Raw genomic sequence first — 18,863 nt, 5'->3', positions numbered from 1 at the left:
TATTTCCTACTTTTGAACAGAGCCCTATAAGGAATAGGGTGCCATTTGGAACGTAGGCCTTGCGTAGACCTTGCGTAGCCTGAGGAAGTCAGATAGCAGACACACACCCCACACAGGGCTGGCCCTGAGAAGGGCGGTACAGATAAGTTACGCAGGCAGGCCAACTGTCAGGGAAGCACCCTACTAAGGTAGTTGGTCACTCCATCGCAAGCTGCAGAGATGTAAGCACTCGTGTAAACCCTCTCTCTCACGCTCTCTCTTTCTCTCGCTCTCTCCCATTGTGTAGCCAAATTCATATTTTTCCTTTGTTTTTCCCCCCCTAATGGCTCCTCAATTGTCATTCATCTTCGCTGTTACAGAGATGCAAGCTCCCTGCCATCTCTCTCTCTCTCGCTCTCTCTCTCTCTCTATCTCTATCTCTATCACTATCTCACTCTCTCACTAACTCTAGCCTGATTCATATTTTTTCCCTTATGACTGCCTTATTCTCATCCATCCCCTCTCTTTCTGTAGGGGGTGTGTGTATCCTTACCAGATCCTGTCATGTCAGCCCAGCCTGCTCCGGAGCAGGGTGGTGTGTTGCTGAACGGTGGCCTGCACGTGAAGAGCAAGAAGGGGCTGGAGGCCGGGGAGGTGGAAGGCCTGCAGGCCCGGGGCCAGTGGGCCAGCAAGGCAGAGTTCCTGCTGGCTGTGGCAGGACAGATCATAGGCCTGGGCAACGTGTGGAGATTCCCCTACCTGTGCTACAAGAACGGAGGAGGTGAGAAACTAAATTTGAAGGAAAGACGCTACCACAGATGTCAGAGCTAACTGTACTCTTTTAATCATAACATTCAACATTAAGTTGAATGCACCAATTTGTAAGTCGCTCTGGATAAATGATGTAAATGTAAATGTATAACGTCAATGGAACAATACAGAAAGTGGGCGCCATAAATTAACCCTAGGGTCAACCACTGTAACAATAACATCTTGCTTGACTGTCCTACTGTACAAGTATTGTTGCAAAAGTATTCACCTTCTGTTCTTTTGTTTAGGCAAGCCTAAATTAGTTCAGGAGTACAATTTGGCTTAAGAATCACATAATAAGTTACATGGACTCAATCTGTGTGAAATAATAGGGGTTGACTTGATTTTTATGACTACCCCTTCCTCTGTCCCCATACATTCAACATATGTAAGGTCCCTCAGTCAAGTATTGAATTTCAAGCACAGATTCAACTACAGACCAGGGAGCTTTTCGAAAGCCTCAAAAAGAAGGGCAGTTATTGGTAGATGGGTAACGATAACAAATCAGACATTGAATATATTTTTAAGCATGGTCAAGTTAATAATAATGCTGTGGATAATGTATGAAACCACACAGACACATCAAAGATACAGGCGTCCTTCTGAACTGAGCTGCAGGACAGGAAAGAAACTGCTCAGGGATGTCACCATGAGGCCATTGGTGATTTTAAAACAGCCACGGAGTTCAATGGCTGTGATGGGAGAAAAATTAGGATGGATCAACAACATTGTAGTAACTTCACAATAATGACCTACACTTAGAAAAAAGGTTATATCTACAACCTTAAAAGGGTTCTTCGGCTATCGCCATATAATAACCCTTTTTGGTTCCAGGTAGAACCCTTTTGGGTTCAATGTATAACCTTTTCCATAGAGGGTTCTACATGGAACCAAAATTGTTCTATCTGGAACCAAAAAGGCTTCTGTTATGGGGACAGCCAAAGAACCCTTTTGGAACCCTTTTTTCTGAGTGTAAATGACAGAATGAAAAGAACAATACAAATATACAGAATACAACGCACTAAAGTAATACTGAAAAAAAAAAACCACGGCAAATGAATACACTTTTTGGCCTAAATGCAAAGCCTTATGTTTGGGGCAAATCCAACACAACACGTCACTGAGTAACTGCCTTCTTATTTCCAACCTCCCGAGTGGCGCAGTGGTCTAAGGCACTGCATCCAGGCTCTGTCGTAGCCGGCCGCGACCGGGAGACCCATGGGGCGGCGCACAATTGGCCCAGGGTCGTCCAGGGTAGGGGAGGGAATGGCCGGAAGGGATGTTGCTCAGTTGGTAGAGCATGGCGTTTGCAACGCCAGGGTTGTGGGTTTGATTCCCACGGTGGGCCAGTATGAAAAAATAATGTATGCACTCACAAACTGTACGTCGCTCTGTATAAGAGCGTCTGCTAAATGACTAAAATGTAAAATGTGGTGGCTGCATCATGGTATGGCAGGTTTTCTGCATAGAAAAGTATTGGGCGGGCCGCCTAAGTGTTTTTTTTGGGCCGCCTATGTCCAAACAGTAAAATCTAAAGAACATATTATTATTTTTGGAAATACTTTTCAGAATTGAAGAACGTTTTCAGTGTAAAGTTAAACGACTAAAACTAGACATCAAGTACGTAGAAAAGATAATGGACTTATATATATTTTTATATATTTGTTATATAATTTTAAGATCATCTAGCTAAAGGCTAGAGCTGCCACTTTCAAGTTGCGGGACAGTAATCCGAACGCTTATAAGACGAACCATCAAACAGGCAAAGCGTCAATACAGGACTAAGACTGAATCCTACTACACCGGCTCTGATGCTCGTCGAATGTGGCAGGGTTTGCAAACTATTACGGACTACAAAGGGAAACCCAGCCGCGAGCTGCCCAGTGACACGAGCCTACCAGACGAGCTAAATGCCCTTTATGCTCGCTTCAAGGCAAGCAACACTGAAGCATGCATGAGAGCATCAGCTGTTCCGGACTACTGTGTGATCACGCACTTCGTAGTCGATGTGAGCAAGACCTTTAAACAGGTCAACATTCACAAGGCCGCATGGCCAGACGGATTACCAGGGCGTATACTCAGAGCATGCGCGGACCAACTGGCAAGTGTCTTCACTGATATTTTCAACCTCTCCCTGACTGAGTCTGTAATACCTACATGTTTCAAGCAGACCACCATAGTCCCTGTGCCCAAGAATGCGATGATAACCTGCCTAAATGATTACCGCCCTGTAGCACTAACGTCTGTAGCCATGAAATGCATTAAAAGGCTGGTCATGGCTCACATCAACGCCATCATCCTGGAAACCCTAGACCCACTCCATTTCGCATACCGCCCCAACAGATCCACAGATGATGCAATCTCAATCGCACTCCACACTGCCCTTTCCCACCTGGACAAAAGGAACACCTATGTGAGAATGCTGTTCATTGACGCAGCGTTCAACACCGTAGTGCCCACAAAGCTCATCACTAAGCTAAGGACCCTGGGACTAAACACCTCTCTCTGCAACTGGATCCTGGACTTCCTGACGGGCCGCACCCCAGGTGGTAAGGGTAGGCAACAACACATCTGCCACGCTGATCCTCAACACCGGGGCCCCTCAGGGGTGCGTGCTTAGTCCTCTCCTGTACTCCCTGTTCACCCACAACTGCGTGGCCAAACACCATCATTAAGTTTGCTGACGACACAAGTGGTAGGCCTGATCACCGACAATGATGAGACAGCCTATAGGGAGGAGGTCAGAGACCTGGCAGTGTGGTGCCAGGACAACAACCTCTCCATCAATGTGAGCAAGACAAAGGAGATGATCGTGGACTACAGGAAAAGGAGGGATGAACAGGCCCCCATTAACATCGACGGGGCTGTAGTGGAGCGGGTCGAGAGTTTCAAGTTCCTTGGTGTCCACATCACCAACAAACTATCATGGTCCAAACACACCAAGACAGTCGTGAAGAGGGCACGGCAACACCTTTTCCCCCTCAGGAGACTGAAAAGATTTAGCATGGGTCCCCAGATCCTCAATCAATTCTACAGCTGCACCATCGAGAGCATCCTGACCGGCTGCATCACCGCCTGGTATGGCAACTGCTCGGCATCCGAGCGTAAGGCGCTACAGAGGGTAGTGCGTACGGCCCAATACATCACTGGGGCCCAGCTTCCTGCCATCCATGACCTATATACTTGGCGGTGTTAGAGGAAGGCCCAATAAATTGTCAAAGACTCCAGTCACCCAAGTCATAGACTGTTCTCTCTGCTACCGCACGGCAAGCGGTACCGGAGTGCCAAGTCTAGGTCCAAAAGGCTCCTTAATAGCTTCTACCCCCAAGCTATAAGACTGCTGAACAATTAATGAAATGGCCACCCAGACTATTTACATTGCTGCCCCCCCCGCCAAATATGCACTTGAATTGCTTACCAAGTAGACAGTGAAAGTTTTGACTTAAATCTGCTTGAAAATCTATGGCAAAACCTGAAAATTGATGTCTAGCCATAATCCCCAACACCTTGAGGGGGTGGGCTCGGTACATAACACCCGCTCGATGTCCGCGTCAACCTCCCACACTACCGGTGCCACCAGACACGACGCCGGAAGTATGGGAGTGGGCTCAATGGATCTCTCCTCTGTGTCATACAGTCGGGACAGGGCGTCTGCCTTATCGTTCTGGGAACCTGGTCTGTAAGTGAGAGTAAACACAAAACAAGTGAAGAACATGGCCCACCTTGCCTGATGAGGGTTCAGCCTCCTCGCCGCCCAGATGTACTCCAGATTACGATGGTCAGTCAAAATGAGAAAAGGGTATTTAGCCCCCTCAAGCCAATGCCTCCACACTTTCAGAGCTTTAACCACAGCTAACAGCTCCCGGTCCCCCACATCATAGTTGCGCTCCGCCGGACTGAGCTTCTTAGAAAAGAAAGCACAGGGGTGGAGTTTTGGTTGCGTACCCGAGCGCTGAGACAGTACAGCTCCAATCCCAGCCTCGGACGCGTCCACCTCAACCTGGAATGCCAAGGAAGGATCTGGATGAGCCAGCACCGGAGCCGAAGTAAACAGGTCCTTCAGATGCCCAAAAGCCCTGTCCGCCTCAGCTGACCACTGTAGACGCACCGGTCCTCCCTTTAACAAGGAGGTAATGGGAGCCGCTACCTGACCAAAGCCCCGGATAAACCTCCGGTAGTAATTGGCAAAACCCAAGAATCGCTGCACCACCTTCACCGTGGTTGGAGTCTGCCAATTACGCACGGCCGAAATGCGGTCAATCTCCATCTCCACACCTGACGCGGACAGGCGGTGTCCTAGGAAGGAGATGGATTCTTGGAAGAACAGACATTTTTCCGCCTTCACATACAGGTCATGCTCCAACAGTCGACCAAGCACCTGACGCACCAGGGACACATGCTCAGCCCGTGTAGCGGAGTATATGAGAATGTCATCAATATACACCACTACACCCTGTCCATGCAGGTCCCTGAAAATCTCATCAACAAAAGATTGGAAGACTGAAGGAGCATTCATCAAACCGTATGGCATGACGAGGTACTCATAGTGCCCCGAGGTGGTACTAAATGCAGTCTTCCACTCATCTCCCTCCCGGATACACACCAGGTTGTACGCACTCCTGAGATCCAATTTTGTGAAGAAGCGCGCCCCGTGCAATGACTCCGTCATGCTCGCAATCAGAGGTAATGGATAGCTGTATTTTACAGTGATCTGATTTAGACCACGGTAGTCAATGCACGGGCGTAAGCCACCATCCTTCTTCTTCACAAAAAGAAACTTGATGACACGGGAAGTGGACGGCCGAATGTATCCTTGTCTCAGAGATTCGGTGACATATGTTTCCATAGCCGCCGTCTCTTCCTGTGACAGAGGATACACGTGACTCCGGGGAAGCGCAGTGCCTACCTGGAGGTTTATCACACAATCCCCCTTTCGATGGGGTTGTAATTGAGTCGCCTTCTTTTTACAGAAGGCGAGAGCCAAATCGGCATATTCAGGCGGAATGTGCATGGTGGGAACCTGGTTTGGACTTTCCACCGTAGTTGCCCCTACGGAAACACCTACACACCTCCCCAAGCACTGACTTGACCATCCCTTGAGAGCCCTCTGTTGCCATGAAATATTGGGGTCATGAGAAGTTACCAGGGAAGCCCCAACACCACTGGAAACGCAGGAGAATCAATCAGATATAGACTAATTATTTCCTCATGCTCCTCCTGCGTCTTCATCCAGAGTGGCGCTGTGACCTCCCTAATCAGACCTGACCCTAAAGGGCGACTATCTAGGGCATGTATAGGGAAGAGCACATCAACTGGCACAATAGGAATCCCTAACCTACGGGTAAACTGATGATCAATAAAGTTCCCAGCTGCGCCTGAATCTACTAGCGCCTTATGCTAGGAATAAGAAGACTCTGGAAATACAACATTTATACACATATGCGCAACAGGTGCCTACTCAGTTGGGTGCCTACTCACCTGAAACGGTTCACCAGTGCGCTGCCTACTGCCTCGACTCCTAGAAGGCCCTCCCCAGCACCGACCAGCAGTGTGTCCTCTGCGGCCACAGTTGGTGCAGGGGACGGCCCCTCTACCGGTCTTCCTTATAGCAGCACCTCCGAGCTCCATAGGGGTAGGGTCGGAGGTGCTGGGGGATGGAATGGACGGCCCCTGATCCGGATGTCCGCGGGTGGCCAACAGGTTATCCAGTCGGATTGACATATCCACCAGTTGGTCCAGGTTTAGGTTGGTGTCCCTGCAGGCCAATTCCCGACGAACGTCCTCCCTTAAGCTGCAACGGTAGTGGTCGATGAGGGCCCTCTCATTCCATCCTGCGCTGGCAGCCAGAGTCCGAAAGTCCAGTGCAAATTCCTGCGCGCTCCTCTTCCCCTGTCTGAGGTGGAATAGACGCTCACCCGGGAGGGAACAAACCTGCACACTAACGACAACCAAAACATGAACAAACTCGCACAACACACAGTGTGAGACAGAGGGTTAAATAGGGAAGACATAACTACATGATGGGAAACAGGTGTGACCAATTAAGACAAAACAAGTCGAACATAGATACATGGATCGGTAGCAGCTAGTACTCCGGTGACGACGAACGCCGAAGCCTGCCCGAGCAAGGAGGGGAGGGGCAGCCTCGGCTGAATCCGTGACAATAGGGGGTTGTAGATATTCAAATTAAATCTCTCTGTGTGTGTCTCTCTTTCTCTGTGTCAGTATGTCTACTTGTCTGTCTCTCTCTTTTTCTCGCTCTCCCTTTTTTTCTTTCTTTCTTTCTTTTCTTTCTTTCTTTCTTTCTTTCTTTCTTTCTTTCTTTCTTTCTTTCTTTCTTTCTTTCTCCTCTCTCTCTCTCTCTCTCTCTCTCTCTCTCTCTCTCTCTCTCTCTCTCTCTCTCTCTCTCTCTCTCTCTCTCTCTCTCTCTCTCTCTCTCTCTCTCTCTCTCTCTCTCTCTCTCTCTCTCTCTGTCCACCCACTCTCTAAGCTCTAACACACCTGATTGTGGACAGCATATTCCTATAGCTTAAAGACGACTATAGTAGTATTATACCCAAGGGGAAAAACAGTACATACATGCATAGTTTCTGGGCTATAAATAGGAGACCAAGTCAAAGTGCTATTGTGTACTTATGTCTCTTTCTCTCTATATCTGTGTTCATCCCTCTCGCACTCTCCCAGGTGTGTTCTTTGTGCCCTACCTGTTGTTTCTGGGTGCTGTGTGGTGTTCCTCTCTTCCTGATGGAGACCTCTCTGGGTCAGTATACCAGCCTGGGAGGGGTCAGCGCCCTGGAGGAGCATCTGCCCACTGTTCGGAGGTACACTCACACACACACGCACACTCCTCAAGGTATACACCCATGCACAAATAGGGCTGTTACGGTGACCTTATTACCGCCACACCGGCGGTTGCGAGTCATGATGGCAGTCAAATTCCACGTGACCGTTTAGTCACGGTAATTAGGCTTCCCAAGCTCTGATGCTGCTGAGGGTCATTAGTAGCCTACCAAACTTGCTATCTGCCTGGTACTCAGCACTCTATTGTCCCTCTAATCACTCTGACATCAATACAAATGTAATCGAAAATCGAATCAAACACTTCATGAGCGCCCATGGGCTCATGTTGCGCAACATTTCTATAGGCTATGCAATTGCGTGAGTGATGGCCTCTATTAAAAAGAGTAGGATCCCATCAGCTTTCTAATGGCTAGGCCTACTATATTTATTTCTCAACTTTCCTAATATTAAGCACATTGCTTCTCTTTACAACAGGAGGATAGCCTACCTGGCTGGCATGAAAATAAACCATGGGAAAAGCATCCTCCATTCGCTATTTAAGTGCATAGATGACATGTATTTTTTCCCCCTGTTTCAAGACAGGTGCATGATAATGGCCCATTCTAAATCAGAACAAATTTCACACTTATATTATTTAGTATATGTAAAGACAAGATTAAATCAGGAATAGTCTGATTGGTACAATATTATCCTATCACTTGTGAATTATATACTGTATTATCACTTGTGAATGATGCCCAGCTTGTGTGCAGTAAGGCAAGAAACAGTGCATGCATTTTTTGTGTGACTTTTTCAAATCATAGTCGCATGTCTTATGTAGCCTAGCCCATAGACCTATATGTTTTGATAAGGTTTGTATCACAATTAAAGGGGCCAAATAACTTCTTAAAATTAAGCACATTAATCCGCTTTACAACGGGTGTAGAGCCTAACTGGCATACATAAGCAGCACGTGAGTTTCAAGTTTGAGGAAGATAATTTTCACCATAAAAATGCAACTTTATAATAAAAGTATTACATGCATAATCGCATTTGCGGTCACTTTTGATAATGGTGTTTTCCAGCTAATTGATTGCATTTTGGAACATTTGCACATCTAGCCTTCTGCTGTGTGCGCATTGCTGCACTTATAATGTGAAGAAATAGACTAGTAGTTTATCAAAATTTTAAGCTAAACGTTCTGATCTGTTGCGTCAGCCTCATTGCTTACTAAATGTTTTTTTATGCTAATGGTTGTATTAATTTGGGCTCTATCTCATCCCACAACTGTCCCAGACTATGTTTGGAATATTTATTTCTGGTACAGAATAGAATAGGTCAACTTTTCTACTATGGGGGATAGTGCTTTTGCTGTTCGTTAGGCCTACTCATCTTGTTGGCTGACGAAAAGTACATGTGGACAGTTCTTCCAACATCTTCAATATGCACCTCAGAATTGGATAAGGATGCACGCAGTTGCGTCACCAATGTGTCTGTCTTCACTTGTAGCCTGTGAGAAAGACCTGATCATTGGCTAATCGTAGTCACCTTTCAGTGGCAATCACAGGTGGCCGGTGGCACCGTAATTGGGGAGGACTGGCTCATGGTAATGGCTTGAACAGTGTAAATGGAATGGTATTGAATATATCAAACACATGGTTTCCATTGGTTTGATACCATTCCATTGACTCCATTTCAGTCATTGGAAGGTTTGCTCTTCTGTTCTAATCTATGTGGAATATTTTTTTTGCTTGTTAACTTTGCTCTGCTTGGTGGCTTTCTACAGAAACCTTTTTAACCAAAAAACTGAAGTCAAACCCCTACTTAATGAGAACTGAATCATCCCAAATTTCATCAGGATCTTTGTGTCAAAATAAATTGTTTGATTTGTCAACACAGCTCCTTCCTGTTCACTTCCTAAGTACTGGGATGACACACATGACAAGTCATCAGTTTACTCAGCTAAGTCTCTAGTTTCAGTGGGGAAAAGTACACTAAAATCTTTGCAGAAATATCTATGTGTTTTTGCAAACTTTGAATAGTCTACATCAGGCTAACCAATGAAGTAATCCAAAAGTAATCAGATATCATTACTCATTTTGAAAATCCAATGGATTATGTTATTCGCACGTACACACACATATACACACACGCACCTTTTATACATGCCGTACTTGACAAATACAATTTGAATTGATTTTAATACATTGTCATGCTGACAATCTGTTATGCTGACACATGCCCTGATTAGATCGATGTGTGACCATTCCTTGGAGTGGACACTTAACTCTTATATTTCCCCTTAATGACTTACACACACACACATGTTCAAAGTCACACACACTCTCACTCATCAGTGGTGCCATGTGTTATTGTTTGTTTTGACAAAACAGTGAGAGGGTTTAGGTTATGTTTAGTTGGATTGGATTGGACAGATTGAAATTAATGAGTTAAAGCCAAAGACTTGATGATGATATCTATATCTCTAGATTGAACCATAAACTGTTCAGGTGTTGTCACGACTTCCGCCGAGGCTGCCCCCCCGGTTCGGGCAGGCTTCGGCGTTTGTCGTCACCGGAGTGCTAGCTACTGCCGATCCCATTCTCATCACTCCACTGGTCATGTCTTGTCAATCACACACACCTGGTGCTCATTCCCCTAATTAGTATGTGTATAAGTGTTCCCTCTGCTCCCCTTGTCTTTGTGAGTGATTGTTTTGTTGTGAGAGCGTGTAGCTCGGTTGAGCTACATTTCATTGTGTTATTGCCAAGGTGGATGTTTTCCCTTGTGCAGTTTCATTTGACGCTTGGGGCGTTTGATTTATGCAAACGGATTAAACTCTGGACTTCGGTATTTTACCTCCTGCGCCTGACTCCTTCTTTCACACCTCGTTACAGGTGTAGCAGAGGTAGCTTGGTGTAACATAGGTACAGTAGCTTGGTGGAGCAGAGGTATAGGTAAGCTAAGCTACACCCAACCCTCTCGTTTGATCTTATTCTCCAATAGTCTCCTCGTCTCCCTCAGACATTTTTAGAAGGAGATGAGTCTAGGAAATACTTTTCAGTCTAACCCACTGTATCCTACTACTCCAACTGCATTGTCTCAACCAGGCATAGTCATTGCGCGTCTCGCGAGACACATGCATCTCTCAGTGACTTAATTGGTGGCTCGCGGCAATAATCTGAAAGAATGTGTTTTCTTCAGTCAGCTGAATATGCCGCTTAGTTCATAGAACCGTGGTATTAGTGGCGGTTTCTAGGAATACATTTTGGCTCTAGATTTTCAACATTTGGAGCTATTACCATCCCTGAAAGCTAAGACTTTCAGGAACAAGTATGTCTTCTGTTTCCATCTAAGACACAAGCTGTGCAGGACTTTTTAGAAGGGAGAGTGTTGAATCTGCACAGGATAACTGAGGGAAATGAATTGATTCTCCATAAACGATCATACATAAGATTGTTTGATGATCATCCCTGATGTTTTCCTGAACATTACAATACCTTTCTGATGCATTTCAATCATTCCAAAGACTGCTTCCTTCAGACTGAAATTTGCCATTACCTGATTTGACATAGCTTCTGCTAGATAACTTGTATTGAGATAATGGCAATAAGGTCAAATTCTAACGATTCATCACATTTGTTTCTGATACCCCCCAAGTGTCCTAAAGTAGAGAATCAGGTAATCAAATAGCTTGATGGTCCATGTTAATAAATAGGAATATAATGTATAAATCCATTTAATATCATGAATGAATCAATTTGACTTTGTGACCCCCTCCAACCCCCGTTCTCCAAACGCAGAGTGATTTTGTTTTACAAAAGTGGTTCCCTCTGAAATATTAGTGACTAGCACTGGTCTAAACTGTTCAACCTGGGACATGTTCATGAGGGAACACCGTAGCAAAACATTTTACAACTGTAAACAAAAACATGCATCTCTTATTAAGTTCAGATATTGCCTACCCGTTTTCTCTGTTTTGTGCTGTTCTGTCCCGTTTCGTAACTTGGGTACCAGTCTGTTTGTGCCATCATGCCACGCCTTGCCACTCCTTGTCATGCCAAACATGTTTGGCATGACAAGGAGTGGCATGGTGGCTCAAATAGACTGGTACCCCGGCTCTCTGCTTGGTGCCTGCTGAACACAACCCGGGTTTGGTACTTCCAACAGGTGCAGCCAGTCAGATGACTGTAGCTTCTTAGCGAAGCCACCTGGTCGACACACTGTAAATGTTATCTATCTTGTTTCACGTAAACTTGCCTCTTCCTCCTCCTCCTCCTCCTCCTCTCCCCCTCCTCCAGACAGCTGCTGTTCTCTGTCCATATGGCCCACAGCTGCACAGACGCACTCACATGCTCGTACACATACACACACACACACATACAATGCATTCAGAAAGTATTCAGACCCCTTCCCTTTTTCCACATTTTGTTACGTTACAGCCTTATTCTAAAATGGATTAAATACATTATTTTCCTCATCAATCTGCACACAATACCCCATAATGACAAAGTTAAAACAGGTTTTTAGAAATTTTTACAAATGTATAAAAAAAAAAGATATATATATATATATATATATATATACTTTATTTACATAAGTATTCAGACCCTTTGCTATGAGACTCGAAATTGAGCTCAGGTGCATCCTGTTTCCATTGATCATCCTTGAGATCTTTCTACAAATTGATTGGACATGATTTGGAAAGGAACACACCTGTCTATATAAGATCCCACAGTTGACAGTGCATGGCATAGCAAAAACCAAGCCATGAGGTAGAAGGAATTGTCCGTAGAGCTCCGAGAGAGGATTTTGTCGAAGCACAGATCTGGGGAAGGGTACCAAAAAATGTCTGCAGCATTGAAGGTCCCCAAGAACACAGTGGCCTCCATCGGCAGGGACTGGGAGACTAGTCAAGATCGAGGGAATGATAAACAGAGCAAAGTACAGAGAGATCCTTGATGTAAATCTGCTCCAGTGCGCTCAGGACCTCAGACTGGGGGTGAAGGTTCACCTACCAACAGGACAACAACCATGACAATGTAGTAGTGGCTTCTGGACAAGTCTCTGAATGTCCTTGAGTGGCCCAGCCAGAGCCCGGAATTGAACCCGATCGAACATCTCTGGAGGGACCTGAAAATAGCTGTGCAGCGACGCTCTCCATCCAACCTGACAGAGCTTGAGAGGATCAGCAGAGAAGAATGGGAGAAACTCCCCAAATACAGGTGTGCCAAGCTTGTAGTGTCATACCCAAGAAGACTCTAGGCTGTAATCGCTTCAACAAAGTACTGAGGAAAGGGTCTAAATACATTTACGTCATTTAGCAGACACTCTAATCCAGAGCGATTTACAGTTAGTGAGTGCATACATTATTTTTTCATACTTGCCCCCCGTGGGAATCAAACCCACATCCCTGGCATTACAAACACCATGCTCTACCAACTTAGCTACATCCCTGCCAGCCATTCCCTCCCCTACCCTGGATGACGCTGGGCCAATTGTGCGCCGCCCCATGGGTCTCCCGGTCGCGTCCGGCTACAACAGATCCTGGATTCGAACCAGGATCACTAGTGGCACAGCTAGCACTGCGATGCAGTGCCTTAGACCACTGCGCCACTCGGGAGACACCAGTAAATGTGATATTTCCGTTTTTTATTTTTAATACATTTGCATAGCTTTCCAAAAACCTGTTTTTGCTTTGTCGTTCACACAACTCGCTGTAAACACACCTGCTGACTTTCCAAATGCACTGTACACGCTCGCACAGACACACACAGAGCCCAGATCAGTCAGCAGGTGTGTTTACAGCGAGTTGTGTGAAGGCCAACAGACTCATGTGTTAGCAGATGGACAAACAGATGGGCTCCCGAGTGGCGCAGTGGTCTAAGGCACTGCATCTCAGTGCTAGAGGCGTCACTACAGACCCTGGTTCGATTCCAGGCTGTATCACAATCCAGCCGTGATTGGGAGTCCCATAGGGCAGCGCGCAATTGACCCAACGTTGTCCGGGTTTGGCTGTCATTGTAAATAAGAATTTGTTCTTAACTGACTTGCCTAGTTAAACAAAACAAACACATCTGTGTTTTGGTACATGTAGTACTAGCTACTAGTAGACTTGTGTGTCTGTGTGTGCTCTTTAGTGTGTCCTAAGTTTTAAGGGTGAAATCTTATCTTGAAAGCTATGCATGCATGTAACTCAAATGTATGTCCACATTTACTGTACCCTTGTTAATCTATGATTTATTAACGACCACTCAATGTGATTGGTTAAATTCACGAAATAGCACAGCAAATGCACACTAACTGTTCTATTTGAATTATAACGGTGTATCCATGAGAATGTATGTCTTTTTTCCTGTGCCTGCGTGTGTGTTGTCTGTGTGCCTCTGCCTGTGTTTGAGTGTGTGGGTGTGTAACTGCCGTTATTAATGCAATAAAGGACTGACAAAGTTTTAGACACTTTTGGTACTTTTGTATCCATGAGTGTCCATGTGACTTTTGAAATGTTTTAATCCTTCTTGAATGTATTGTTTTATTCATGTATTTAACCTTTATTTAACCAGGTTAGTTTCAAGAGAGACCTGGACCTGGAATGTGATTTTTAGATTTAAATAAAGTATTTGAAATGTGTTTCCACAGGTCTGGGCTTTGCCAGTCAGGTGATGATCCTCCATGGGTGTGTGTACTACATTGTGGTCCTGGCATGGGCTCTCTTCTACCTGGGCCACAGCTTCCAGTCAGAGCTGCCCTGGGCCCACTGCAACAACACCTGGAACACAGGTACACCATGCACTGATACCCTTTTCACACTACTGAGTCAAGCTGAGTCAAGCTGTACTTGGCTGGCCTGGTTACGCATCCAAAATAGTTGCTGGAACCTTACTGGAAGTTGGGGATGTTGATGGGTTATATTATTTTCAAAGAGGTCATGTCAAATAGGCCTACATATGTCAACTACTGTCAAATATTTGAAAGCATTGGAGGTGTACTTGATTAGGTTGGAGTTTGCATTTTTGGGACTATTCCAATGGTTCCATTGTACTGGAAAAACTAAATCAAGTGCAGCTCAATTAGCCGGTCCAAGTATTTGAAAGTATTTGACCTACAGGAGCCTATGTACCTATTTGACCCAGGTTTTTTTTGGCAGTTGCTATTAAACCACTTTCTTTTCCTTTGGAAGAGAAAGAGGTATGTGATGTGATGTTATGTTATGGATTATGAGTTGAGTTGAGCTAAGTTTAGTTTAGTTGAGTTAAGGTGATCATGTGTTGAAGTTCTGTCTATGTCTTGTAGATGCCTGTGTGTTGTTTGACTGTCAGAACCTAACCTCTGGGACCAGCCTACCAGAGAATGCTACCTCACCTGTCATCGAAGTTCTGGGAGTGAGTCTCAGCCACATTCCTTACAACACTACTGCATTTAGTTTTCTTAAAAATTAAGGTAAAGGGGCTTAATATGCAGCTGTGGGCTGGCATTTTAAAATGTGAGGTATTAACAATGGTGTGTTCGTGGAATAGCCAAAGGTACATATTAGGGGGACATAGAGAAGACTGGAGAGGAGAAGGACATTGCAGATGAGGTAGGGTCCCATTTCCAACAGGGGTTTGGTTTTTAGGGGGTTCAGCTTTACCAAGAGTAGAGTGATCAGAATCTACCTGTGGCATTACAGTGGCTCTAATCAGGCTCATGCTTAGTCTTGTATGTATTGGGGTTATTATTAGCTGTGTGTGTGTTTGTGTCCAGGCGGGAGGTCTTGCAGTTGTCCAGTGGACCAGATGAGCTGGGGCCAGTCAGCTGGAGGCTGGCTCTGTGTCTGCTGCTAGTCTGGGTCGTCTGCTACTTCTGTGTGTGGAAGGGGGTCAAATCCACTGGCAAGGTGAGCACAAATACGCATACGTACAGTGGGGTCTGAAATTATTGACACCCTTGACAGAGATTAGAAAAAAATACTGTATAAAATAAAGAATTCAAATACTGACCTATATTGTATGACATTTTTACTTAGATAAATATATTTTGTTTACCAATTAATATATTTGGTCCTCAAAAAGGTAGGGTTCAAAATTATTGACACCCCTGTTTTCAATACCTTTCAATACCTCACCTTGTTTTTTGAGATTGGAGGATACATTGGGAGTAATCTTAGACCATTCCTCCATATGGAATCTTTCCAGATCCTTGATATCCTTTGTCTGCGCTTATGGACTGCCGTCTTCCATTCAAACCACAGGTTTTCAATGGTGTTCAAGTCCGGAAACTGAGACGGCCATTGCAAAATGTTAATTTTGTGGTCAATTAACCATTTCTTTGTGGATTTTGATGTGTGCTTGAGGTTATTGTCTTGCTGGAAGATCCACTTGTGGCCAAGTTTCATCCTCCTGGAAAGATTCTGTATGGAGGAATGGTCTAAGATCACTCCCAATGTGTTCTCCAATCTTACTAATATAAAATATTAGTTGTTAAAAAATATATATTTCTCTGAGCAATTGTATTAGTATAGAATAATATCATTTTCCAATTTATTGAACATACAATATAGCTCAGTGTTTGAATTATTTATTTTATACAGTCATTTTTGCTCATCTTCATCAAGGGTGTCAATAATTTCACTGTACATACATGCATACATACACACACATACAGCACCAGTCAAAAGTTTGGACACACGTACTCATTCAAGGGTTTTTCTTTATTTTTTTACTATTTTCTACATTGTAGAATAATAGTGAAGACATCAAAACTATGAAATAACACATATGGAATCATGTAGTAACCAAATATGTGTTAAACAAATCAAAATATATTTTATATTTGAGATTCTTCAAATAGCCACCCTTTGCCTTGATTACAGCTTTGCACACTCTTGGCATGCTCTCAACCAGCTTCACCTGGAATGCTTTTCCAACAGTCTTGAAGGAGTTTCCACATATGCTGAGCACTTGTTGGCTGCTTTTCCTTCACTCTGCCGTCCGACTCATCCCAAACCATCTCAATTGGGTTGAGGTCGGGGGATTGTGGAGGCCAGGTCATCTGATGCAGCATTCCATCACTCTCCTTCTTGGTAAAATAGCCCTTACACAGCCTGGAGGTGTGTTGGGTCATTGTCCTGATGAAAAACAAATGATAGTCCCACTAAGCCCAAACCAGATGGGATGGCGTATCGCTGCAGAATGCTGTGGTAGCCATGCTGGTTAAGTGTGCCTTGAATTCTAAATAAATCACAGACAGTGTCACCAGCAAAGCACCCCCACACCATATCACCTCCTCCTCCATGCTTTACGGTGGGAAATACACATGCAGAGATCATCCGTTCACCCACACAGCGTTTCACAAAGACACGGCGGTTTGAACCAAAAATCTCCAATTTGGACTCCAGACCATAGGACAAATTTCCACCAGTCTAATGTCCATTGCTCGTGTTTCTTGGCCCAAGCAAGTCTCTTCTTATTATTGGTGTCCTTTAGTAGTGGTTTCTTTGCAGCAATTCGACCATGAAGGCCTGATTCACGCAGTCTCCTCTGAACAGTTGATGTTGAGATGTGTCTCTTACTTGAACTCTGTGAAGCATTTATTTGGGCTGCAATCTGAGGTGCAGTTAACTCTAATGAACGTATCCTCTGCAGCAGAGGTAACTCTGGGTGTTCCTTTCCTGTGGCGGTCCTCATGAGAGCCAGTTTCATCATAGCGCTTGATGGTTTTTGTGACTGCACTTGCAGAAACTTTCATAGTTCTTGACATTTTCTGATTGACTGACCTTCATGTCTTAAAGTAATGATGGACTTTCGTTTCTCTTTGCTTATTTGAGATATTCTTGCCATAATATGGACTTGGTCTTTTACCAAATAGGGCTATCTTCTGTATACCCCCTACCTTGTCACAAAAACAACTGATTGGCTCAAAGAAGGAAATAGATTCCACAAATTAACACCTGTTAATTGAAATCCATTCCAAGTGACTACCCCATGAAGCTGGTTGAAAGAATGCCAAGATTGTGCAAAGCTGTCATCAAGGCAAAGGGTGGCTATTTGAAGAATCTCAAATATAAATTATATTTTGATTTGTTTAACACTTTTTTGGTTACTACATGATTCCATATGTGTTATTTCATAGTTTGATGTCTTCACTATTATTCTACAATGTAAAAAATAGTCAAAATAAAGGAAAACCCTTGAATGAGTAGGTGTGTCCAAACTTTTGACTGGTAGTTTATATACAGTTGAAGTCAGAAGTTTACATACACCTTAGCCAAATACATTTAAACTCAGTTTTTCACAATTCCTGACATTTAATCCTAGTAAAAGTTCCCTGTCTTAGGTCAGTTAGGAACACCACTTTATTTTAAGAATGTGAAATGTCAGGATAATAGTAGAGAATTATTTCTTTCAGCTTTGATTTCTTTCATCACATTCCCAGTGGGTCAGAAGTTTACATACACTCAATTAGTATTTGGTAGCATTGCCTTTACATTGTTTAACTTGGGTCAAACGTTTTGGGTAGTCTTCCACAAGCTTCCCACAATAAGTTGGGTGAATTTTGGCCCATTCCTCCTGACAGAGCTGGTATAACTGAGTCAGGTTTGTAGGCCTCCTTGCTCACACACGCTTTTTCAGTTCTGCCCACACATTTTCTATAGGATTGAGGTCAGGGCTTTGTGATGGCCACTCCAATACCTTGACTTTGTTGTCTTTAAGCCATTTTGCCACAACTTTGGAAGTATGCTTGGGGTCATTGTCCATTTGGAAGACCCATTTGCGACCAAGCTTTAACTTCCTGACTGATGTCTTGAGATGTTACTTCAATATATCCACATAACTTTGTCCTTCCTCATGATGCCATCTATTTTGTGAAGTGCACCAGTCCCTCCTGCAGCAAAGCACCCCCACAGCATGATGCTTCCACCCCCGTGCTTCACGGTTGGGATGGTGTTCTCCGGCTTGCAAGCTCCCCCTTTTTCCTCCAAACATAACGATGGTCATTATGGCCAAACAGTTCTATTTTTGTTTCATCAGACCAGAGGACATTTCTCCAATGTCCCCATGTGCAGTTGCAAACCGTAGTCTGGCTTTTTTATGGCGGTTTAGGAGCAGTGGCTTCTTCCTTGCTGAGCGGCCTTTCAGGTTATGTCGATATAGGACTCGTTTTACTGTGGATATAGATACTTTTGTACCTGTTTCCTCCAGCATCTTCACTAGGTCCTTTGCTGTTGTTCTGGGATTGATTTGCACTTTTCGCACCAAAGTACGTTCATCTCTGGGAGACAGAACGCGTTTCCTTCCTGAGCGGTATGACGGCTG

General features: G+C 44.5%; 1 pseudogene; it reads left to right on the top strand.

Moving 5' to 3' along the window:
* The first annotated feature begins 521 nt into the window (after nucleotides 1-521).
* The window catches only part of LOC123488403, a 43,359-nt pseudogene continuing 25,017 nt past the window's right edge, over nucleotides 522-18,863 (top strand).

This window comes from Coregonus clupeaformis, unplaced genomic scaffold (genome assembly GCF_020615455.1).
Source record: "Coregonus clupeaformis isolate EN_2021a unplaced genomic scaffold, ASM2061545v1 scaf2268, whole genome shotgun sequence".
Lineage (NCBI taxonomy): Eukaryota > Metazoa > Chordata > Actinopteri > Salmoniformes > Salmonidae > Coregonus > Coregonus clupeaformis.
This window is presented reverse-complemented; position numbering and strand designations above follow the sequence as displayed.